The following is a 24,968-nucleotide window of genomic DNA, read 5'->3' as shown; positions in this document are numbered from 1 at the left end:
TGGAACCCTAAGCTCAAATAAACTCTTCCTTCTATAAATTTCTTGGGTCAGTGTTTCTATCACAGCAACAGAAAAGTGACTAATACAGTTTTTGCCCCTTGCCTTCCAAGGTCGACCAAGTGTCAGGAGACAATGGAATATCTCTCAAAATGTCCTGTAACTGTGATGAGTCACCTGTCCTCTTGTTCAGGGAGGACATGGAGACCCCACGAGATGGACTTGAACCAGTGTCCAGTCTACAAAGAGGAGGGTCAACTCAGAGGAAACATCTCATTCATGTTTCCAAGTGAAGCCAGACATGGTTGAACAGGACCTTTGATTTATCTTCACATAGATGGAACTGGTAAAAGAAAGGAGCCAGGAGCTCCTCCCAAGCCCATGTGACCCATGAGGAACAAAGCCTCAAATGACCTTAAGTGTAAAAATAAATTGATTTATTTGGGTCAACTGTATGGTCTTAAACACCCAAAAATAAGTATAACCAAAGGGTAAAGTCATCAGTATACTTCTTTAAGGGATCACACTTCTCAGACATTAGGCTTAAGTCTATAGAAAGTTATTTAGACAATTATTTCTCATTGATGATTTTGTTCCTAACCAGAAAGTGTTGCTCAGATATAAGATTTCAAATCTTGGTCTCCAATACTGTAGTGCCCACCTGTAGCTAAGGGAGACAACCAGCTATTGTTCTAAAATGATGGATAAATTTGTTTTCTCCCCCTATTTAGAAGCCTTTGAGAGGGAACTGACACTGATTCTAACCACTCCAACAGTTATCAAAATACCTGAAAGCGAATCCTGAATCCATCACTCTAGAATCCAGCCTTGGAAGACAAAAGAAAAATGAGGAAGAACCCAACAGAGGGATGCTTTGGGAAGCCCTTGTCAAGAAATTCCAATGGACTCTCATATGAACATTTGAAAATTGCCCTGTTCTGACTTTTTTCTAGTTCCCTTTCTAGAACTTGTAATGCTAACTACTCTTGCCTCTACTTCTCCGTCACATCTCCAAATCATGATTCAAGGACTTTCTTTTCCCCTTAGAAATAAGAGTATTGCAACTTGGGAGTCTTTTTGATAGACCCACTGAAGAGGTACTCTAATTGCCTCACTCTGTGTCCCTGTTCAGCATGAAGAAGCCAGAGCAGTGTGAATCCCGATTCCCTACTGGCAATTTGGGTAACCTCTTCAGGGGATTGTGTGATAAGAATAGGAGGTAGGAATTGGCTAGGCAGTTAGGGAAAAAAGACCCCAAAGAAAAGTACCTAGTTTCTTGGCTAAAACTCACAATATCCTTGGTCCTCTTAGCAACATACTCTGTTCCAAAGGCCCAAAACATCAAAAATATTTGGGAGTCTGTATCTAATCCTTAAAAAATTTTAGGGCTACCTCTTCAGAGGGCGTAATGTTAGAGTAGCCAAAAGCCCCATAAATAAATAAATAAATAAATAAATAAATAAATAAATAAATAAATCAAAGAAGAAGAAAGAGTACACGAAGTTATCAGAAAAAAGTGATGGGGAGACATGGGAGGAGTTGGAGGGGAGGGAGTGGGCATGGATTTGATCAAAACACCTTATATGCATGTATGAAATTTTCAATGAATTATTTAATAAAAATGAAAAAGATTTAGATAAACAAAAGGAAAATTGGTAGCAGATAAGGACAAGGAAAAAAGAGAAAGTACTAATGCCAAATACATCAATTTCTTTCCCAATTTTACTAAGAATGGTTAAAATGGGGGTGGGAAGATGGCTGAACAACTTAAGAGCACTAGTTGCTATTGCAGAGGACCTGGTTCAGTTCCCAGCACACACAGGAGGCTCACAATCTGTAGCCACAGTTCTAGGGGATCTGATGCCCTCCTCTCACCTCCACCCAGAGGGTACACATATAGACAAGCAGGCACATACACACACACACACACAAATAGAAATAAACATTTTATCAGGGTGTGGTGACACATGCCTTTAATCCCAGCATTCGGGAGATAGAAGCAGGTGAATCTCCGTGAGACTGAGGTCAGCCTGGTCTAGATAGTGAGCTCTAGACTAGCTGGGACTATAGGGAAACCCTGTCTCATAAAATAAATAAATAAATAATAAAAGCAACAACAAAAAATGTTAAATGTTTAAAATGCAAATTATCACCATGACCAAAATGGATTTAAGGATGGATGAAAATACATAAATTGGGGCTGGGGTGACAAGCTTGGTTGGTAAAGTACTTGCCTTGCAAGCATGTGGACTCAAGCTTAATCCCCAGAACCCATTTTAAAAAGTTCGGCATGGAGGGACAAGCACCATCCTAAACCTTGGGAGAAGTGTGGGGAACAAGTGGGTGGATGGGGAAGATGACAAGTGGATTCCTGGAGCTCCTACTTGGTGAGTTCCAGGCCATTGAGAGACCCTGTCTAAAAGAAGAAAGACGGCATCTGAAAAATGACACCTGAGTTTTTCCTCTGGTGCATGAACATATACATATAGACACAAACACATAGACAGGATACTGTCCTGTACTGGGGCTAACAAACCCCAGACAGGTATGTAGAATGGCTTTGGGAAGCCCCAGGGCAGTGGTCAGGGTTCACACTGGCTGGGTCATCATGTCCATTTACACTAAGCTACAGAAAAAGGAACACGTAACATGTAACTGAGGTCCTGCACAGGATCAAGTTCAAGTTCCTTGGCCACCAAACGATCTAAAGAGGGCTAAGCAGGGTATGATAGTGCACACCTGTAATACCTGTAATCCAAGCACTCCAGAGGCAGAGGCAGAGACAGAAGGATTATAAAAAGTTCAAGACCAAAGCCGGGCGTGGTGGCGCATGCCTGTAGTCCCAGCACTTGGGAGGCAGAGGCAGGTGGATCTCTGTGAGTTCAAGGCCAGCCTGGTCTACGTAGTGAGTTCCAGGATAGCTGGGGCTACAGGGAGACCGTTTAAAAAAAAAAAAAAAAAAAAAAAAAAAAAAAAGTTCAAGACCATCCTGGTCTACATATTGAGGTCCAGGACAGCCAAGGCAATAGTCTGAGACCCTGCTTCAAAATTGAAGCCAAAAACAAATGGAAACAAAACAAAAAAATCCAACATATATAAATCAACAAATGTAAACATCACATTAAGAGAATGGGGGATCACATAATCTCAATAGATGTAGAAAAATCATTCAATAAAATTCTGCATCCATTCCTTTAAAAGAGGAGAGGGAGGGCTTGAACAAATTATAGACGGATACCTCAACATAAAGTTATGTGTGTGGGGGGGTGTGAGACAAGCTCACAGCCAACATTATACTGAATGGGTGAAAACTAAGTGCTTCCTCTAAGATCTGAAATAAGACAAGGATGTCACCTTCAACACTCTTAATCAGAACTAAAAGTTTTAGAGCAAGTAGTCATGAGGAAGAATAAAAGATATACAAATAGGAAGGGAGGGAGTGAAATTATCTGCTTGTAGATGATATGGTATGTGTAGAAAAACCTTGGGCTGGCAATGTAGCTAAGCATAAGAGCACCTATGTACTCCACATACAGCAAGCCTTGGGTTTAATATTTGAGCACCATGTAAAAACAAAACAAACAGATGCTGGGTATGATGGCTCACACCTGAAATTCTAGCACTTGGGAAGCCGAGGCAGGAGAATCATTATGAGTTCAAGACCAGCCTTGGCTAAAGACTAGGATCCTATCTCAAAATTTAAGTAAATAAATAAAATGAAATCAAACCCATCAAACCAAACAAAAATACCAAAAGATTCCACCAAAAATCTATTAGAACTGATAGATAAATTCAGTGCTGACGCAGAACATAAAACGCAGCATACAAAATTCAGTAGCATTTTTTTCATTCAAATTACCACTGCCAAATAAGAAATCATGAAAGTAGTCTCATTCACAGCAGTTACTAAAAATTGAATGCAGGTAGCAAGATAGCTCAATGGGTACAGGGGCTTGCATGCAGGCCTGAAGATCTGAGTGCCATTTCCAGATCCCACATAATGGCAGAGGAAGAACCAATTCCTGAGAGATAGTTGTCCTCTGATCTCCACAAGAGCGTGCACTCACACAGTCATATACCCACAAAATAAAGTCTTAAAAATAAAATAAATGTTCACATAAAAAACTAAGCATAAACCTAACCAAGGAAGTAAAAGACTTCTATAATGAAAATTATGAAACAATGCAGAAAGAAATTAAAGGAAACAACAAAAACAAATAAATCAATAAAAACAGAAAGACCTCTCATGTTCATGGACTGGAAGAGTATCATTAAAATGTCCATACTGGTATAAACCCTATAAGACATAAAATTAAATGAGGTTTTAACATTTAAAAAAGTTCTCCATTTCATTATTAAAATACAGAGTTTCGTACTAACTCTCCTAGCCTGCACTACTATCCTCAGGCCTCTTGGGGTAAGTCGCTGCCGGGACTCCCTAAGCCTCATTCACCCTTCCATCCGCCCCCGCCCGCGGTTCTATACTCCTAGTTTGGGCCCTGCGCCATTCCTAGTCTTGGGGCCCCAGACCCCTGGGGAACCAATACTGTTTCCTGATCCTTCTCACTCAGAGCAACTCAGTCCCTTTCTTGGGCTCCACGAGCACCGCTTCTGGTCCTGGCCCCGCCCTCACCTCTCTCTGCTTCCCTGGGCCTGCCCCACCTGCTAACTTACTATCCTCAGGCCTCTTGGGGTAAGTCTATAGCGCAGCTCTCGGCGCCAGGACTCCCTAAGCCTCATTCACACACACACCCCCCCCCCCGCCCCGCCCGCGGTTCTATCCTCCTAGTTTGGGCCCTGCGCCATTCCTAGTCTTGGGGCCCCAGACCCCTGGGGAACCAATACTGTTTCCTGATCCTTCTCACTCAGAGCAACTCAGTCCCTTTCTTGGGCTCCACGAGCACCGCTTCTGGTCCTGGCCCCGCCCTCACCTCTCTCTGCTTCCCTGGGCCTGCCCCACCTGCTAACTTACTATCCTCAGGCCTCTTGGGGTAAGTCTATAGCGCAGCTCTCGGCGCCAGGACTCCCTAAGCCTCATTCACACACACACCCCCCCCCCCGCCCCGCCCGCGGTTCTATCCTCCTAGTTTGGGCCCTGCGCCATTCCTAGTCTTGGGGCCCCAGACCCCTGGGGAACCAATACTGTTTCCTGATCCTTCTCACTCAGAGCAACTCAGTCCCTTTCTTGGGCTCCAGGAGCACCGCTTCTGGTCCTGGCCCAGCTCTCGCCTCTCTCTGCTTCCCTGGGCCTGCACCACCTGCTAACTTACTATCCTCAGGCCTCCTGGGGTAAGTCTATAGCACAGCTCTCCTCGCCGGGACTCCCTAAGCCACATTCACCCTTCCATCGCCCCACCCTTCTATACTCCTAGTTTGGGCCCTGCGCCATTCCTAGTCTTGGGGCCCCAGACACCTGGGGAACCAATACTGCTTCCTGATCCTTCTCACTCAGAGCAACTCAGTCCCTTTCTTGGGCTCCAGGAGCACCGCTTCTGGTCCTGGCCCAGCTCTCGCCTCTCTCTGCTTCCCTGGGCCTGCACCACCTGCTAACTTACTATCCTCAGGCCTCCTGGGGTAAGTCTATAGCACAGCTCTCCTCGCCGGGACTCCCTAAGCCACATTCACCCTTCCATCGCCCCACCCTTCTATACTCCTAGTTTGGGCCCTGCGCCATTCCTAGTCTTGGGGCCCCAGACACCTGGGGAACCAATACTGCTTCCTGATCCTTCTCACTCAGAGCAACTCAGTCCCTTTCTTGGGCTCCAGGAGCACCGCTTCTGGTCCTGGCCCAGCTCTCGCCTCTCTCTGCTTCCCTGGGCCTGCACCACCTGCTAACTTACTATCCTCAGGCCTCCTGGGGTAAGTCTATAGCACAGCTCTCCTCGCCGGGACTCCCTAAGCCACATTCACCCTTCCATCGCCCCACCCTTCTATACTCCTAGTTTGGGCCCTGCGCCATTCCTAGTCTTGGGGCCCCAGACACCTGGGGAACCAATACTGCTTCCTGATCCTTCTCACTCAGAGCAACTCAGTCCCTTTCTTGGGCTCCAGGAGCACCGCTTCTGGTCCTGGCCCAGCTCTCGCCTCTCTCTGCTTCCCTGGGCCTGCACCACCTGCTAACTTACTATCCTCAGGCCTCCTGGGGTAAGTCTATAGCACAGCTCTCCTCGCCGGGACTCCCTAAGCCACATTCACCCTTCCATCGCCCCACCCTTCTATACTCCTAGTTTGGGCCCTGCGCCATTCCTAGTCTTGGGGCCCCAGACACCTGGGGAACCAATACTGCTTCCTGATCCTTCTCACTCAGAGCAACTCAGTCCCTTTCTTGGGCTCCAGGAGCACCGCTTCTGGTCCTGGCCCAGCTCTCGCCTCTCTCTGCTTCCCTGGGCCTGCACCACCTGCTAACTTACTATCCTCAGGCCTCCTGGGGTAAGTCTATAGCACAGCTCTCCTCGCCGGGACTCCCTAAGCCACATTCACCCTTCCATCGCCCCACCCTTCTATACTCCTAGTTTGGGCCCTGCGCCATTCCTAGTCTTGGGGCCCCAGACACCTGGGGAACCAATACTGCTTCCTGATCCTTCTCACTCAGAGCAACTCAGTCCCTTTCTTGGGCTCCAGGAGCACCGCTTCTGGTCCTGGCCCAGCTCTCGCCTCTCTCTGCTTCCCTGGGCCTGCACCACCTGCTAACTTACTATCCTCAGGCCTCCTGGGGTAAGTCTATAGCACAGCTCTCCTCGCCGGGACTCCCTAAGCCACATTCACCCTTCCATCGCCCCACCCTTCTATACTCCTAGTTTGGGCCCTGCGCCATTCCTAGTCTTGGGGCCCCAGACACCTGGGGAACCAATACTGCTTCCTGATCCTTCTCACTCAGAGCAACTCAGTCCCTTTCTTGGGCTCCAGGAGCACCGCTTCTGGTCCTGGCCCAGCTCTCGCCTCTCTCTGCTTCCCTGGGCCTGCACCACCTGCTAACTTACTATCCTCAGGCCTCCTGGGGTAAGTCTATAGCACAGCTCTCCTCGCCGGGACTCCCTAAGCCACATTCACCCTTCCATCGCCCCACCCTTCTATACTCCTAGTTTGGGCCCTGCGCCATTCCTAGTCTTGGGGCCCCAGACACCTGGGGAACCAATACTGCTTCCTGATCCTTCTCACTCAGAGCAACTCAGTCCCTTTCTTGGGCTCCAGGAGCACCGCTTCTGGTCCTGGCCCAGCTCTCGCCTCTCTCTGCTTCCCTGGGCCTGCACCACCTGCTAACTTACTATCCTCAGGCCTCCTGGGGTAAGTCTATAGCACAGCTCTCCTCGCCGGGACTCCCTAAGCCACATTCACCCTTCCATCGCCCCACCCTTCTATACTCCTAGTTTGGGCCCTGCGCCATTCCTAGTCTTGGGGCCCCAGACACCTGGGGAACCAATACTGCTTCCTGATCCTTCTCACTCAGAGCAACTCAGTCCCTTTCTTGGGCTCCAGGAGCACCGCTTCTGGTCCTGGCCCAGCTCTCGCCTCTCTCTGCTTCCCTGGGCCTGCACCACCTGCTAACTTACTATCCTCAGGCCTCCTGGGGTAAGTCTATAGCACAGCTCTCCTCGCCGGGACTCCCTAAGCCACATTCACCCTTCCATCGCCCCACCCTTCTATACTCCTAGTTTGGGCCCTGCGCCATTCCTAGTCTTGGGGCCCCAGACACCTGGGGAACCAATACTGCTTCCTGATCCTTCTCACTCAGAGCAACTCAGTCCCTTTCTTGGGCTCCAGGAGCACCGCTTCTGGTCCTGGCCCAGCTCTCGCCTCTCTCTGCTTCCCTGGGCCTGCACCACCTGCTAACTTACTATCCTCAGGCCTCCTGGGGTAAGTCTATAGCACAGCTCTCCTCGCCGGGACTCCCTAAGCCACATTCACCCTTCCATCGCCCCACCCTTCTATACTCCTAGTTTGGGCCCTGCGCCATTCCTAGTCTTGGGGCCCCAGACACCTGGGGAACCAATACTGCTTCCTGATCCTTCTCACTCAGAGCAACTCAGTCCCTTTCTTGGGCTCCAGGAGCACCGCTTCTGGTCCTGGCCCAGCTCTCGCCTCTCTCTGCTTCCCTGGGCCTGCACCACCTGCTAACTTACTATCCTCAGGCCTCCTGGGGTAAGTCTATAGCACAGCTCTCCTCGCCGGGACTCCCTAAGCCACATTCACCCTTCCATCGCCCCACCCTTCTATACTCCTAGTTTGGGCCCTGCGCCATTCCTAGTCTTGGGGCCCCAGACACCTGGGGAACCAATACTGCTTCCTGATCCTTCTCACTCAGAGCAACTCAGTCCCTTTCTTGGGCTCCAGGAGCACCGCTTCTGGTCCTGGCCCAGCTCTCGCCTCTCTCTGCTTCCCTGGGCCTGCACCACCTGCTAACTTACTATCCTCAGGCCTCCTGGGGTAAGTCTATAGCACAGCTCTCCTCGCCGGGACTCCCTAAGCCACATTCACCCTTCCATCGCCCCACCCTTCTATACTCCTAGTTTGGGCCCTGCGCCATTCCTAGTCTTGGGGCCCCAGACACCTGGGGAACCAATACTGCTTCCTGATCCTTCTCACTCAGAGCAACTCAGTCCCTTTCTTGGGCTCCAGGAGCACCGCTTCTGGTCCTGGCCCAGCTCTCGCCTCTCTCTGCTTCCCTGGGCCTGCACCACCTGCTAACTTACTATCCTCAGGCCTCCTGGGGTAAGTCTATAGCACAGCTCTCCTCGCCGGGACTCCCTAAGCCACATTCACCCTTCCATCGCCCCACCCTTCTATACTCCTAGTTTGGGCCCTGCGCCATTCCTAGTCTTGGGGCCCCAGACACCTGGGGAACCAATACTGCTTCCTGATCCTTCTCACTCAGAGCAACTCAGTCCCTTTCTTGGGCTCCAGGAGCACCGCTTCTGGTCCTGGCCCAGCTCTCGCCTCTCTCTGCTTCCCTGGGCCTGCACCACCTGCTAACTTACTATCCTCAGGCCTCCTGGGGTAAGTCTATAGCACAGCTCTCCTCGCCGGGACTCCCTAAGCCACATTCACCCTTCCATCGCCCCACCCTTCTATACTCCTAGTTTGGGCCCTGCGCCATTCCTAGTCTTGGGGCCCCAGACACCTGGGGAACCAATACTGCTTCCTGATCCTTCTCACTCAGAGCAACTCAGTCCCTTTCTTGGGCTCCAGGAGCACCGCTTCTGGTCCTGGCCCAGCTCTCGCCTCTCTCTGCTTCCCTGGGCCTGCACCACCTGCTAACTTACTATCCTCAGGCCTCCTGGGGTAAGTCTATAGCACAGCTCTCCTCGCCGGGACTCCCTAAGCCACATTCACCCTTCCATCGCCCCACCCTTCTATACTCCTAGTTTGGGCCCTGCGCCATTCCTAGTCTTGGGGCCCCAGACACCTGGGGAACCAATACTGCTTCCTGATCCTTCTCACTCAGAGCAACTCAGTCCCTTTCTTGGGCTCCAGGAGCACCGCTTCTGGTCCTGGCCCAGCTCTCGCCTCTCTCTGCTTCCCTGGGCCTGCACCACCTGCTAACTTACTATCCTCAGGCCTCCTGGGGTAAGTCTATAGCACAGCTCTCCTCGCCGGGACTCCCTAAGCCACATTCACCCTTCCATCGCCCCACCCTTCTATACTCCTAGTTTGGGCCCTGCGCCATTCCTAGTCTTGGGGCCCCAGACACCTGGGGAACCAATACTGCTTCCTGATCCTTCTCACTCAGAGCAACTCAGTCCCTTTCTTGGGCTCCAGGAGCACCGCTTCTGGTCCTGGCCCAGCTCTCGCCTCTCTCTGCTTCCCTGGGCCTGCACCACCTGCTAACTTACTATCCTCAGGCCTCCTGGGGTAAGTCTATAGCACAGCTCTCCTCGCCGGGACTCCCTAAGCCACATTCACCCTTCCATCGCCCCACCCTTCTATACTCCTAGTTTGGGCCCTGCGCCATTCCTAGTCTTGGGGCCCCAGACACCTGGGGAACCAATACTGCTTCCTGATCCTTCTCACTCAGAGCAACTCAGTCCCTTTCTTGGGCTCCAGGAGCACCGCTTCTGGTCCTGGCCCAGCTCTCGCCTCTCTCTGCTTCCCTGGGCCTGCACCACCTGCTAACTTACTATCCTCAGGCCTCCTGGGGTAAGTCTATAGCACAGCTCTCCTCGCCGGGACTCCCTAAGCCACATTCACCCTTCCATCGCCCCACCCTTCTATACTCCTAGTTTGGGCCCTGCGCCATTCCTAGTCTTGGGGCCCCAGACACCTGGGGAACCAATACTGCTTCCTGATCCTTCTCACTCAGAGCAACTCAGTCCCTTTCTTGGGCTCCAGGAGCACCGCTTCTGGTCCTGGCCCAGCTCTCGCCTCTCTCTGCTTCCCTGGGCCTGCACCACCTGCTAACTTACTATCCTCAGGCCTCCTGGGGTAAGTCTATAGCACAGCTCTCCTCGCCGGGACTCCCTAAGCCACATTCACCCTTCCATCGCCCCACCCTTCTATACTCCTAGTTTGGGCCCTGCGCCATTCCTAGTCTTGGGGCCCCAGACACCTGGGGAACCAATACTGCTTCCTGATCCTTCTCACTCAGAGCAACTCAGTCCCTTTCTTGGGCTCCAGGAGCACCGCTTCTGGTCCTGGCCCAGCTCTCGCCTCTCTCTGCTTCCCTGGGCCTGCACCACCTGCTAACTTACTATCCTCAGGCCTCCTGGGGTAAGTCTATAGCACAGCTCTCCTCGCCGGGACTCCCTAAGCCACATTCACCCTTCCATCGCCCCACCCTTCTATACTCCTAGTTTGGGCCCTGCGCCATTCCTAGTCTTGGGGCCCCAGACACCTGGGGAACCAATACTGCTTCCTGATCCTTCTCACTCAGAGCAACTCAGTCCCTTTCTTGGGCTCCAGGAGCACCGCTTCTGGTCCTGGCCCAGCTCTCGCCTCTCTCTGCTTCCCTGGGCCTGCACCACCTGCTAACTTACTATCCTCAGGCCTGATAGTCATGTATATAGAGATTAGAAATGCATGTGAAAACGTCTCAATGTCAATTGCCTTGGAATGAATTCTTCTGTATGAAAAAAAAAACACAAGTATCTTCTTGAAGTCCCTCAAATTAAGGTAAAGAATAAGAACAAATCGTTCTGGAAGAACGCAAAGGAAAATAGCTTTAGATACTTAAGTGACAATAGAATTTATTCTCATAATTGTTTTAATATATAATCTATAATCCTCATCGCTATTATGAGATATAAAATGTATTTATCAAATCTGTAATCATTATGCCAAAAAATCTGAATTACTGTAATATTGTGCATATTGTTAAAATTGTAACTTTAATTGTAAAAAAAAAAATTAAAAAAAAAAATGTCCATACTGCTAGATTTACAGATTCAATGCAATCTCCATCAAAACCACAAAGATCTTCACAGACCTTGAAAAAACAATCCTAAGATTCATTAGGAAACACTAACAATCTCCAAATAGCCAAAACGATTCTGAGTAAAAAGAACAATCCTAAAGGCATCACAAAACCTGGTTTCAAGACATACTACAGTCCTCAACCGAAACGGCATACTAGCCTAAAAACAGATACACAAACCAATGCAACAGAACAAAGATTCCAGAAACAAACCTATGTATTTGTAGCCAAATGATTCTCAGTCAAAGGCACCAAAAACTAAAACAAAACACTGGTGGAAAAGGAGAGCCTCTTCAATAAACAATGCTAGGGCTGGGGTTGATAGAACACATCTATAATCCCAACAATTGGGAGGTTGGGGATCCAGAGTTCAAGACCATCCTCAACTACATATGGAGTTCAAAGTCAGCCTGGGCTATATGTCTCTCTCTCTCTCTCTCTCTCTCTCTCTCTCTCACACACACACACACACACACACACACACACACACAAAGCAAAACCCAAAAATCACCCAATCAAAATATATGAACAATGAATTTAAAGTGGCACCTGTAAACAGATTATTTAGCCATAAAGAAATGAAAGTATCATTTACATAAAAATGAATGGAACTGGAAGACATTATGTTAAATACAAATCAGACCAAGAAAGACAAAATCCATATATTCTTTCTCATATATCTTAAGTTTTTTAAAAAGCCAACTTAATTTGGGTGTTGGCACATGCCTATAATTTTAGTACTTGGGAGGCAGAAGCAGCAGTTCAAGACTAGTCTCAACTAAATAGAAGGTGTAAGGCCAGCCTAGGTTGCAAAGCTAGACTCTTGTCTCAAAATAAACATTAAACAAACAAACCACAGGGTGGAGTTGGCTCAGTATTTGAAAGCTCTTGTTGCCAAGTCTGATGACCTGAGGTTGATCCCCAGGACCAACATGGTGGAAAGCCAACCAACTCCTGCAAACGCTGTTATCTCACCTTCACACACTCACCATGACACACACTTACACATACACACACAAAATTAATTAAATGTAGTTACAAGAATTTTTAAAAACCCATACATGCACAAAAAAGTCAAGGGTTGGAGGGGAAGAAGGTAGATAAAGGTTAGATTTGATTAATATAAGGTATACACATGGATTAAGGTATTGCACTGAATTCCACTAATAGGTATAATTAATATCATTCATTAAAGGAGTGCTAAGCAGGGTCACTGGACCCTCACATGAGTATCTAGCCACTCTTCCCAGCCAACTAGTCCAGCTTTGGAAGACAAAAAGAAAATGAGGAAGAACCCAACAGAGGGATGCTTTGGGAAGCCCTTGTCAAGAAACTCCAATGGATTCTCATATGAACATTTGAAAATTGCCCTGTTCTGACTTTTTTCTAGTTCCCTGTCTAGAACTTGTAATGCTAATTACTCTTGCCTTTACTTCTCCTTCACATCTCCTATTCAGGATTCAAGGACTTTCTTTCTCCCTTAGAGACAAGAGTTATGCAATTTGGGAGTCTTTCAGATAGACCTGCTGAAGGGGTACTCCAACTGCCTCACCCTGTGTCCCTGTTCAGCATGGAAGAAGCCAGAGCAGTCAGCATCCCTATTTACTATTGGCAATTTGGGTAACCCCTTCAGAGGATGGCATGATAAGAACAGGAGGTAGGAATTGGCTAGGCAGTTAGGGTAAAAAGACCCCAAAGCAATGAGCACTACTTAGTGTTCAAGGGCACTTAGTATACACATTCTTCCTATCTAAGTTCTGTGTGTTGCTCATGGGCTGCCATCTGTCTAGACCTGAGGATTGAGGAGTCAATGCTGGAGGGTGCAGTATGGCTGATACTCTAATCTTAAAGTCTGCAAAGCAAGTCCAGAACATTTTATTTTTTATTTTTTTTTTTTTTTTTTTTTTTAAATAAAAAAAAAATTTTTTAAAAAAAAAAAAAAAAAAAAAAAAGAACAACAAAAAGGGAAAAAAAAAAAAAAAAAAAAAAAAAAGGACCAGTAGTAGAGGTCTATAATTCTAGCACTTGGGAGGTAGAGGCAAAGGATATCAAGTTCAATGCTAGCTTGTACAAAACAAACATAAACCCCTAAAACACTCTACTAGAAATCTGTTAGAACTGATAAATACATTCAATGAGGCTGCAGACATAAAAATCAGCAAAAACAAAAACACAACACCAGAAAATTAAGGGATGATATTCTTCACTCTCTAAGAAAAATTAAATCGGGGCTGGAGAGATAGCTCAGAGGTTAAGAGCACTGACTGCTCTTGCAGAGGACCCAGGTTTGATTCCCAGCACCCGCATGGCAGCTGAGAACCATCCTTAACTCCGGTTTCAAGAGAATCTGACTCCCTCTTCTGACCTCCCCGGCATTACACGACATGGGTGCACTCACATACATGCCAGCAATATACCTGTACACATAAAATAAAAATAAAATTTAAAAGAAGAAAAATTAAATCATGGCTTTTTAACATAAGCTATAGGCTAGAGAACATTTCTTACATAAAAAAATCAGTATGTATGCTTTTTGCTGCTGTAACCTAGATGCGTGTAGCCTAAATGACAGATAATTTGGGTACCTGTCATATCTAAGAATCTTTTGACTATTCCAAGGTCATAAAGATTCATCTCTGCTTTCTTCTAATGTACATGTATTTCGATAGCTTTATTAATGTATACATATTTGATTGATTTCTACTGTGTCTATGAGATAGATAAAAATGACTCAACTTTCCCACCCATTTGGCTAAGACTAGAGCACAGTTATATACTGTTAAAGCACTATTAATGTTAGTGATAGGCCTTTATTGTAAGCACCCCTTTAATGTTTATTTTCTATTTACATAAGCTAAGGTGTTGAGGGGCAAGATGATTACCTCCACAATGGACAGCTGTTAGAACGTTTCCTGGTGTTTGGCTGCTTTGAACAGAGGACTGTCAGCCAGAGAAACCCCCTTTGGCAGCCAGCTGGACTGCCCCACGACAGCCTAGTTGCTTAAAGCACTCTGTGGATACCTTGAGAGCTATGCTACACTCGAAGTTGCTGTCCAAGCATAATTCCAGATCTATAAAGCACTATTCTAGCCACAACTGACACTGAAAGACTCAAACTCTAGCAACTATTTTCATGATAGGAAGGAATGGGGGAGCACTTCCAGCAGAAAACCTGTGCCAACACCCTTGTCATATACTCCCTCCAGTTGTGCCGCTCATTTTTTGTCAACCTCCTGTGTTGTCCCCTGGTACACACAACACTAAGTCTATAAAAGGCTTCTCTTGAGTGGTCTTTTCTTGCTACCTTTGATCTTTATCATTAGTAGTACATGCTGAGCTAGTAACATGAAGAAGATTCAGCAGAAATTGCTGCAGAGCAATAGCAGCAGCAAAGGCAGCAGAGGTGACAGCAGCTGCCAGAAGACATTTAGAGTTCTAGACTGAAAAATTGGGTTGGTCTGGGTACACCACATCAGGAAGCAGTGGGGGGATCTGGGCCAAGCAGATAGTCCAGAGGTAGGGTTATACAAGGAACCTTGGGGATAAAGTAAAAGCAGGAGCTCAAGAGAGATGGGACCATAGGAGATGGGTATTATCAAAGAAGAAATGGGGGGGAAATGGGGACACTTTAAATGGGGAAACCATGGCAGAAGGGTTAGACAGTGGGGGGGGGAGATAAATAATGCTGGCTAGTTTAAAAAAAACAGAGGGAACAATATTAGTCCAACAACTTACTGACAAATTACACATACAATATCTCTATATGAGTCCATGTATATAACTAAAGGCTACTGAACAAGAAACAGTACCAGACAGGAGAAACCTTCCTTTGTGTTGTTGGCTAGAGTCCGAAAGACTTCGAAAATTACATAGGCTATTGCCACAGCCCTTGGTTGCCTCCCAGTACTTGAAGGTAAGGCCCTACTGCTGAAGACAGAACATACTTTGGACATATGATTTGGAACAATGGAGCTGGAAATGACCTGGAAGCCACTTTCCTTGAAGGACAACTCTCATAGCTTTGGAGCACACTATGAAGGTACCAAGGGAAAATATCAATCAATGGTCCAACACTGGCTTCAACACCAAATAATGACATCATTGACTGGCACAGCATATGACACTGGTGCAGTAGAGGCACTTTTATCTTGGGGGCAATCAACAGCTACCCACTCAGTGGGGGCGGGGGGAGAGGACTCAAGTGTGGTACTATAAACATAACCAAACATTAATGACTGGAGTGGTTATAGATCTTAGCGAAAACACCAAGGCTGTCACATTCCTTGACTAAGGTGATTTCTTACTATGTGCAAAATATGTATGCTTATATTTACAGATAAATATCCCAGTCACCACTCATCAAAGAAGCTCATTTTGCACCAGAAACTATTACCAAGTACCACAACTGATCACGCACAGACATTGTCTATGAATTTCCCAGGCCTAAGGGACACATCTACAATGCAAACTCTACACCTAAGGCTCATGGAACACAGAACAGGGGTAAAGAAGAGGATACTAATGAATCTCTCAGTTCTTAAGCTCCCTCATTCAGTGGAGGGCCAGGAACACAAAAGGTCACAAATGGCCAAAGTGTAGAGATCAAGAGTCTGCTGAATAATGGTCCTTAAACAAGATCACTTTATTAAACCTCACCCACCCAAGGCTCAGGGACCATCACGGAAGAGGGGGTGGAAAGATTGTGAGAGCCAGGGAGGAGGTACAGGACCATATGCAAACAGTTCTACAAGCTCCTGGGAACCTACTCATATAATTGTATGGTAATGGTGTTAGCATACACAAGTCCCACGCAAACTCAGGCAGACAATAACCCAGCATAGAACTGGAAAAACAAACAGCAGACCCCAATCTTATAATAATGGCAACTGATGGCTGCTAGATGAAGAAGAGATGGTCTTCCGAAAACAAGGGACTCTAGATAGGCTGACTAGACCACAGTGGATGGACTTGCACTGGGGAACGGCTGGGGACACTGATGACACAGTGGGCCTTAACAGGGATGACAGAGTATATGGGTCCCAGTTGGGGGGGGGGGCTATGGAAGGGTGCCAGTGGGTATGCGGGTATAAAGATGATTAAGATTGTTTGAGATGTTCTGTATGAAATACACAAAAATACAATAAAAATGAATTTAAAAAAAAGATTTCCACAGACTTGGCGCGGGGGGGGGGGGGGGCTATGGAAGGGTGCCAGTGGGTATGCGGGTATAAAGATGATTAAGATTGTTTGAGATGTTCTGTATGAAATACACAAAAATACAATAAAAATGAATTTAAAAAAAAGATTTCCACAGACTTGGCGCGGGGGGGGGGGAACAACAGGGAGTAGAGGCAGTAGAGCAGAGGCAAGAGTTTCAACTGCCCTATGTTCCTGGCAACACTGTATTTCAGACACTTTCATTAAGGCCATTCTGGTGGGTGGGCAGTAGTAACAGGCAGTCATTTTTACTTACACCCTCTCTGAACATTATGAGCAAGTACTTTGTTACCTTGGCCATTTGAGTATTTTGTTTTGTAAATACCTGCTCTGGTCTTTCACCCATTTGTTTGTACTTTTTCATACTGATTTATGTTTCTTTAAATTATATTCTTGAGGGGGCTGAAGAGATAGCTCAGCAGTTAAGAGCACTAACTACTCTTCAAGAGGACCCAACACCCCCATGGCAACTAACAACCAACTGTAACTCCAGTTCCAGGGGATCTGATACCCTCTTCTGACCTCTACAGGAATTTCACAACATGAGTGTGCTTACATACATGCAGGCAATGCATTGATACACAAAAATAAAAATAAAATACATTCTTGATATAAGGCCTCTGACAGATATAAGTATTGTAAACACATTTTCCAATTTGTCATTTGCCTTTCATTCTCTTAATTGTATTATTTGATGAATAAATATTAATATATAATATCAATCTTTATTTTTCTGGTTAGTACTTTTTGTGACCTACTTAAAAATCTTTTTCTGAAGAGAGTCATATAGACATGTTTTCTTTTAAGAACTTTTTTAGGGAGTGAGGGGTGATCAAACCCAGGTCACGCAAATACAAGGTACATTTAAGCACCTATCGCTGATACCCTCAATACTAGGAGCTTTCTGTTTACTTTTTGCATTCTGCTAGGAGTACATAGCCCTATGGAACTATTTCAGAGAGCCAGAAAGAAGGGAAAGCTTCACAACTTATTTTACGAACTTAGAAAAACCCTGAAGAAAATCAAAACATATACATACATACAAATCCCATAAATGTAGATTTAAAAAAAAAACCCTCTAGGACATTGGCAAATCAAATTCAACAGTGACTGGGGAGAGGAGGGATGCACCATAATTAAGTGGGGTATAAGAATATAAAGATAGTTCAACAGGGAATAGTGCTAACATAAAGCATCCTATTATTAATCAAGAAAATGTATATGATTATCTTTAACTGCAGAAGCACTTGATGAGCTCAATGTTTACATTTTAAAAACTCAGAAAATGAACACTAACTGTAAAAAGTATTTTTTAAAATCTAATCTATCAAAGGCCTTTAAAAAAGATACCAGGCACAGTGGCTCACTTCTGTAACTCCAGCATTCTAGAGGCAGAGGCAAGAGGATATCCAGAAGTTTGAGATTATTAGGGTCTACACAGTGAGTTCCAGGTCACCCAGGATACATAGGGAGAGCTGTGGTGGGGTGTCTTTTATCTTGCAGCTGGGGAGATGTCTCAGTAGGTAAACTGCTTGCTGTGCAAGTGTAAAGACCTAAATTTGAATCCTTAGAACTAATGTAAAGCTTGGCACGGTAGTATGCATGTGTAATCCCAGGGCTCCTACAGCAAAAAAAAGAGGCAGAAACAGAAGAATCCCCAGAAACTCACAGGCCAGTGAGCCTGGCATAGGCAGTGGAAAACAAGAGAAATTCTAACTCAGACAAGACAGGCGGTGCGGAACAACACCTCTACACATTTGCTGTGTCATGTACATACACATATTCACATACATCATACACACACATACACATACACCCACACCCACCAAAAAAGAAAAAAGAAAACACCTCACAAAATTCAGAACCATCTCTTCAAGGGAGTCCGGCAATCATACTGTCCTGCTGTATTCCAATTCTTCACTCTGGTGACTGCCATATACTCTCTTCCCAAATCTCCACTGCACTCGCCCACTCCACCTTACTCTCAGCTGATGACCAATGCCCATAAATAAACACTCAGGTGAGACTTCAAGCAATCACCACCCATATATTCTGCCTTATCTCCCATTTCTACAGTGACAGTCCCTACTCCTAGAAAAGCAAATGCTAACCTTTACACATATGCACTGGTCAGGAGCTCACAAACTATAAGGCATGCAGCAAATTTCTATAGCTTGCATGCTAGAATAGCAACAGTACAAGACACTACTGCTTGCAGTGCCTGAAATACTTAATTATCTAGCTCTTTAAAGCAAATTGGCTATATGGCTCATTAAATTGTGGGCATTAGGAATGAGGACTCACACAATACACATAAAATATCAAAGTTAAGTCAGATATATTGATGACAAAGGAAAAAAAATCTTAAGGCCAGGTCACATATAAAGGAAGAAAACTTTGAACAGCATCAAGACTTTTCAACAATTACCTGAAGGAAGACAATCACACAACAATCTTTCCAATTTTGAGGAAAATTACCTTCATCTTGGAATTCAGAATCTAGCCCAAATTATCAACCACGTGTGAAGACAGAAGAAACTATTTTTCGCAGCACAAATAATTTTAAAACTTCACCTTCCCATACACATTTTGTTTGCTTGCTTATTTTAAGACAGTCTCATACTTGAGCCCAGGATGGCCTGGAATGCTCAGCAACTTTCCTGCCTCAGCTTCTGAAGTCCTGGGATTACAGGTATAAGCTACCACAACCCAGCTTGCCATTAACTCTTTTAAGTTAACAAAAGATACATCTCAAACAAGAGAATGAGCTGAAAAATAAGATGACATGGATTTAAGAGAACACAGGACCAAGACAGCAAAACAGCTGACTTCTCACAAACACAATGAAGGGAAGTCACAGGCTCAAGCTGCAGCTGGAGTACAGAGCAACACTGCAGACTTGAGCACGTGTTAACAAGAGTTCAGGAAGGGCTTTCCAATTTTCTTAAAAAGCTTGAATGATCAATTACTTCATGTGTTGGAAGAAGATATTTAGGCAGACTACAGAAAAAGCAAGAGACAAATAGGAAAGGAAAAATACAAAAGAAAACTAACTCCAAGAAATTTAATCACAGTATACCGCAAGGTTCAACTGTTAACGTGTTTGCAAAATCGTAATAATGTAGACAATGAACCTAAAATCAAAAGCATAGGAAAAACAAAAGAAAACAGAGTTCAAAGTGGCATAAGAATCCTAAAGCAAAGTTTCAACTTCCATATTTGCAGCTGACAGATAAATCTACAGCTAAAAACCAGAACAGCAGAGCCATGCATTCATGCCGGAAATAAAAAAGACATGGAAACATCAGAAGAAATCTCTAGCAGCATGAAAAACAGCTGCTCTGCTAGCAGGACCTAGGAGGCAAAGCTATAAAGAGATGAGACAGGGACTACAGCTTTCATTACAAGTCTTAAAGTATAACTTCTTAAATGTACAGCTGTATTAAAGTATTAACTTAAAAAAAATTGTAGTGGTCATATCACCTAATATCATCTAATTTACTCTCTGACCAAATAACTGAACACTGTTTATGTTGGGTACTTTTTGATAAGTTCTAGGAAAAAAGCAGCTTACAAGAGGAAGGCAGGTAACAAGTAAGCTAGAACATCAGACTAATCAACACTATTCGGAGAGACAAAACTCAGTGAGGCATCTGGATTTGGTAGCACAGGCTTGTGATCCCAGAACTTAGGAGGCTGAGGCAGGATTGTTTTGAGTTTAAGGTCAACCTACACAATGAGTGCCAGGCCAGCCTGTGTCACACAAAAGAGCAAGACCTTGTCTCAATGGGAAAATAAAGGGTGGGGGGCACTGACACAGAATGTGGTGTGAATGAGGAGGCCTCTAAGGAAGGGTTTTCAGAAAAGTCCTCTTCAAAAGAAAATTTAAACTTAGAGTGAAAAACTGGAGGAAAGTTTCTAAGTGAAATCAATTAAGTTCAAGGCAAAACCTGTTTCATAATCCAAACAATGCATCTTTCAACCAGTACCAAACTGAAAATATCAATTTTTAGATATTATCAGCTAATGAACACTATTACATCCAGACATATATGTACACATACACTTCAATCTATAGCATTCTAATATCCCTAACTAGTCATAAATTAATTTTGAGAGAGAGAGAGAGAGAGAGACAGACAGACAGACAGACAGACAGACATGACTCTCCACTGTAGCCGTGGGTGCCTTGGAACTTACTGGGCAGCCCAGACTGGCTTAACTCACAGTCATCCACCTGCATCAGCTCCCCAAATCCTGGTTACAGGTGTGAGCCACCACCCTTGGCTTGTTAACTAGTTAAACTTATACCAACCTTTTTCTTTTCACAGAATAAGTAGGTGTTACATTTAAAATTGTAGTGTCTATTACTATTGTTATTAAAGTTTTCCTAAATTAAAAAGTGCATGGCATTAATCAAAGATACCATTAGTCTTTCTGTCTCCTCTGCTACCATGGTGCCCAAGGAAAAGATTGAAGCAAAGCAGGGCAAAAACAAAAAGAAGTTCTGAAGCTCACCCCATCACCTACATCCACACTGTAGTACAGAACATGGAACCATGGATGCTGCCAATTTCAAGCAGTTTCTCTGAGACAAAATGAACAGGAAAATTGGGAATCTTGGTGGAAGGGTTGTGACCATCAAAAGGACCAAGACAGTAAGATCACTGTAATTTCTGGAGTGCCTTCATCCAAGAGAGCTGAAATATCCAATTCAAAATACCTGAAGACTCACCTATGTGATTGGTTGCAAGCAGTTGCTAATAGCAAAGAGTTAGTAATTACATCCATCACTTCTAGATTAACCAGGGTGAGGAGGAGGAAGATGAGGATTAAAACTCATCTGGAATAAATATTCTTGAATAAAATTTGGGAACCAAAGAAAATAAAACTATAAAGCATTAAAAGGGTCCAGATTAATTCCAAGATACTAAAATTTATCACATTGAATCTTCATTCTCTCACTAAAACGGAACTAATGGAAATTTAAAGCACATTTAAAGAAGTAATTCTAATACATATACAGTAATTGTTAATACATTCATTTTCGTGCAAAATTCAGAAAGAAGTGACACTTTTGTTTTGAAAACAGTCAATAAAAACCTCATATGCAAGTCAGGCGTGGGTGGCTCACACTTGGGAGGCAGAGGTAGGTGGATCTCTGTGAGACTGAGGCCAGCCTGATCTACATAGTGAGTTCCAGGCCAGCTGGGGCTACATGGGGACCCCTGTTTCAAAAAGATAAAAACAACAACAAAAACAGGTTTAAACAGGTTTAAAGTTTAACAAAAAGAAAACAAATTCAATTTTCAATTAATAATGAACATTTAAATGGTTCTTAGAAATTTCTGGAGAATAGCAGTGCATTCAATGCTGCAACTGTACCACCAGATAATTATGTTCTCCTCACCAAACTCTACAGCCCTAAAGGGGAGCATCACACTCTATTAAGAGCTACAGCCTGGCTTTGGGAGTTCCTGTATGCTTACTGATGACTTGCTTATCATCTCCGAACCTTGGTTTCCCAACCTGAGATGGAGAAAATAATTATGTCTACAGAAATAGGGTCAATGTTAATTACTGACAGCCTTAAGAAGTGACAGAATACTGGGCTAGACAGATAGCTCAACAGTTAAGAGCACTGGCTACTCTTGCAGAGGACCTGGGTTCAATTCCCAGCACTCACATGGGAGACAACTATCTATAACTCCAGTTCCAAGGGAATCCAACACCCTCTTCTGACCTCCGTGGGCACTGCACAATACATGAGCACTTACACATATGTAGGCAATACACTCATACACATAAAGTAAAAATAAAGTGACAGAATATTTAAGAATAAATAATATTATTTTTAAAGGTTTTCAAATTGTGCTAGATAATTCCAACACTCTGGAGGCAGAGGCAGGCTGTGTGGCACGCAGCCTGTGCTAGATAATTCCAACACTCCAGAGGCAGAGGCAGTCTCTGAGATTGAGGCCAGCCTGGTCTACATAGCAAGTTCCAGGCTAGCTGGGGCTAAAGGGAGACCCTGTCTCAAAAAGGGAATAAAAGAGGAAAAAAAAAAAGCTTTGAAATGTACACGTTAATCACGATGAGAAATGATCACTTCTAGTCAGATTTTTTTACTTCCATTTTTCTTTAACTACAATTATTATCTGAGTCTATGGAAGAACAAGAGAGCATTGTTTTACTCAGAAGGGAAAAAATTACAACAAATTAAAATTTAAAAATTAAAAAAAAAATCCTAACAAATTAAGTACTGAGAGAATATTTTCAGTCAACATTTAAATATATAAACAAAAAAGTAGAAAGCTGTTTACCCACATGTAAAGTACACATCCTCTGGTTCCAGGTAGAATGTCTGTCTTGGGTACACTTGGAAACCAGATACCCAATGTGTATAAATATAAGCATATTTTTAAAACAACTGTTTTGATGCTTTTGTACACTAAGTAATAATTCCTTCTACTCTTCAGAAGGTAAAACTCAAACTATATCCTAACCAAAAGGGTATCAAGTTTTTACTTCTTAAACTTTTAAATAGATCTGTCCACTTACTTATTTTCCATCACAGCACATTATCTTTTTTCTGCTGTATCCTCCACATCCAGGGGACTAAGTGGCACCAAGTAGGTACTCAATATGTGCAGAATGAACTAGGCTCTGGACAGAAGCTAAAATGTTTCAAGTTGCAACAGTCTTTTTCCTGCACAGCCATCACTCACTGTACTGCCTCAACCGTAATGGCATAATAAACTGAAAAAGACATGCTAGGTATTTAAATGCACACAATGTATTACTCACATACGTATCTGATTCATAGGCAACTTTTAAATTGTATTTTCTCTTGGAATTTTGGGGTGAATTCTTTCTGATATTACAAGCAGGTATCAGAAAAATATACTGCAATCTTACTATGCAAACAGTTATCTTTAAATTTGTCTGCAATGTGATATAAAAAGGCAAAGTTAACAGTATTCCCAGAGTCCCACCCAAAGTACTGTGAAAAAGTCAAATTCCTGAAATCAGTGAAAAATGGAAGATGAATGGGGAGGGGGAGAGAGTTCTTACTAGACCAAAGAAAATTAAATAAGCTTAAAATAACTAAAATGATTCAAGTGGCATCTAATGAATACGTTTAATCTGTAGATCTGGCTTTGACAAGTTATTTTCCAAATTTTCGAAGCTACACGATAAACTTCATGACTATACAACTTAACTAGAGGTTGTTATTAACATATTGTTTTGCTTTAAATTCCACTTCAGCAACAGTATTACGTTTATTACATAGATGATGCCCTTACAAGCATAATCATCCATGTGGGACAGGCATTATGGCTAGCAAGTTATGAACTGCGCACTGCAGTAACTCCTAGCATGCTCGGATTTAAAAAGCTTCACGAGTCCACCTGGCGGTAAACATTAAACAAAAACACCAGAGTCAACTCATAAACAAACAGCGGCACAGAAACAAAGCTCTATAGCAACTTAAAGTGTCAGGAGGAGGAAAAGAAAAAAGATTCAGAGCACAGACAAGAAAAAGCTCAATTAACTGCTGCCTGCGTGTTTCACCCAATGATCTTAAACAATGGGCACGCGATGCTTCTTGGGGCGCTTTAGGGAAATTTCGTGTTTCAACAGCCCCTCCTCCACAGCTACCACCAGCGCCCTTTCTTCCTCCTCCCTCACCCCTCCCAGCTCAAACAAATTAACATTTGTACTAAGGTACCTCCTATCAGCTCGCAGCTTCTTCCCAAACACGCCCACGTACTCTGAAACTGGCCTGCGTCTACACAACACACGGCGACAGGAAAGAAGCGCTCAGGGGGGCAAGTGGGGGGAGCGTCCAGCTCCGCACAGGTTCGGGCCATCTTCCCGGGCGAGCTGCCCACTGGCCGCTCCGGTTTCTCCCCAAGCACCTCCAAAGCACGGTGTGGACAAGCCTACCTAATCCAACACTGCAGTGGAATTCCGGATATTTGCAGGCTTTGCCGGTGTGGGATTAGATAGGTCTGTAATCTCCCTCCGTGTCAGCGCCCGGCCACCAGCAAGCGAGCCAGCCAGTACCCAGCGGGCAGCGGCCGCGACCCCCGCGTGGGCCCGGCTCGGTGGGCGGTTCGAAGCCGCCCCGCAACAGGTCCTGCCGGCCGCGGGCTCCGGGGTGCAGCCGTCCGGCCCGGAGGAGGGGGTGTGGCCGGCGCGGCGGGGGCCCGCTCCGCTCGGTTCACCTGAGGAAGCTGAGGCTCGTCCGCGCAGCGCTGAGGCGGCCGCCAGCCTAGACCACTGCGGGAGAGCGAGCGGACCGGGTGGGGGTCGCAGCGCCCCAGCCTCGGGTGCCAGCCTT

At 45.0% G+C, this 24,968-nt stretch overlaps 1 protein-coding gene across 4 annotated transcripts in view; it reads right to left on the bottom strand.

Moving 5' to 3' along the window:
* The window catches only part of Ralgps2 (Ral GEF with PH domain and SH3 binding motif 2), a 199,505-nt gene that overhangs the window by 174,172 nt on the left and 365 nt on the right, over window positions 1-24,968 (bottom strand). The window lies entirely within an intron of this gene.

This window comes from Nannospalax galili, unplaced genomic scaffold (genome assembly GCF_000622305.1).
Source record: "Nannospalax galili isolate Female #2095 unplaced genomic scaffold, S.galili_v1.0 scaffold429, whole genome shotgun sequence".
NCBI lineage: Eukaryota > Metazoa > Chordata > Mammalia > Rodentia > Spalacidae > Nannospalax > Nannospalax galili.
Note: the sequence above shows the minus strand (reverse complement) of the source record. Positions and strands in the feature narration are given on the sequence as shown.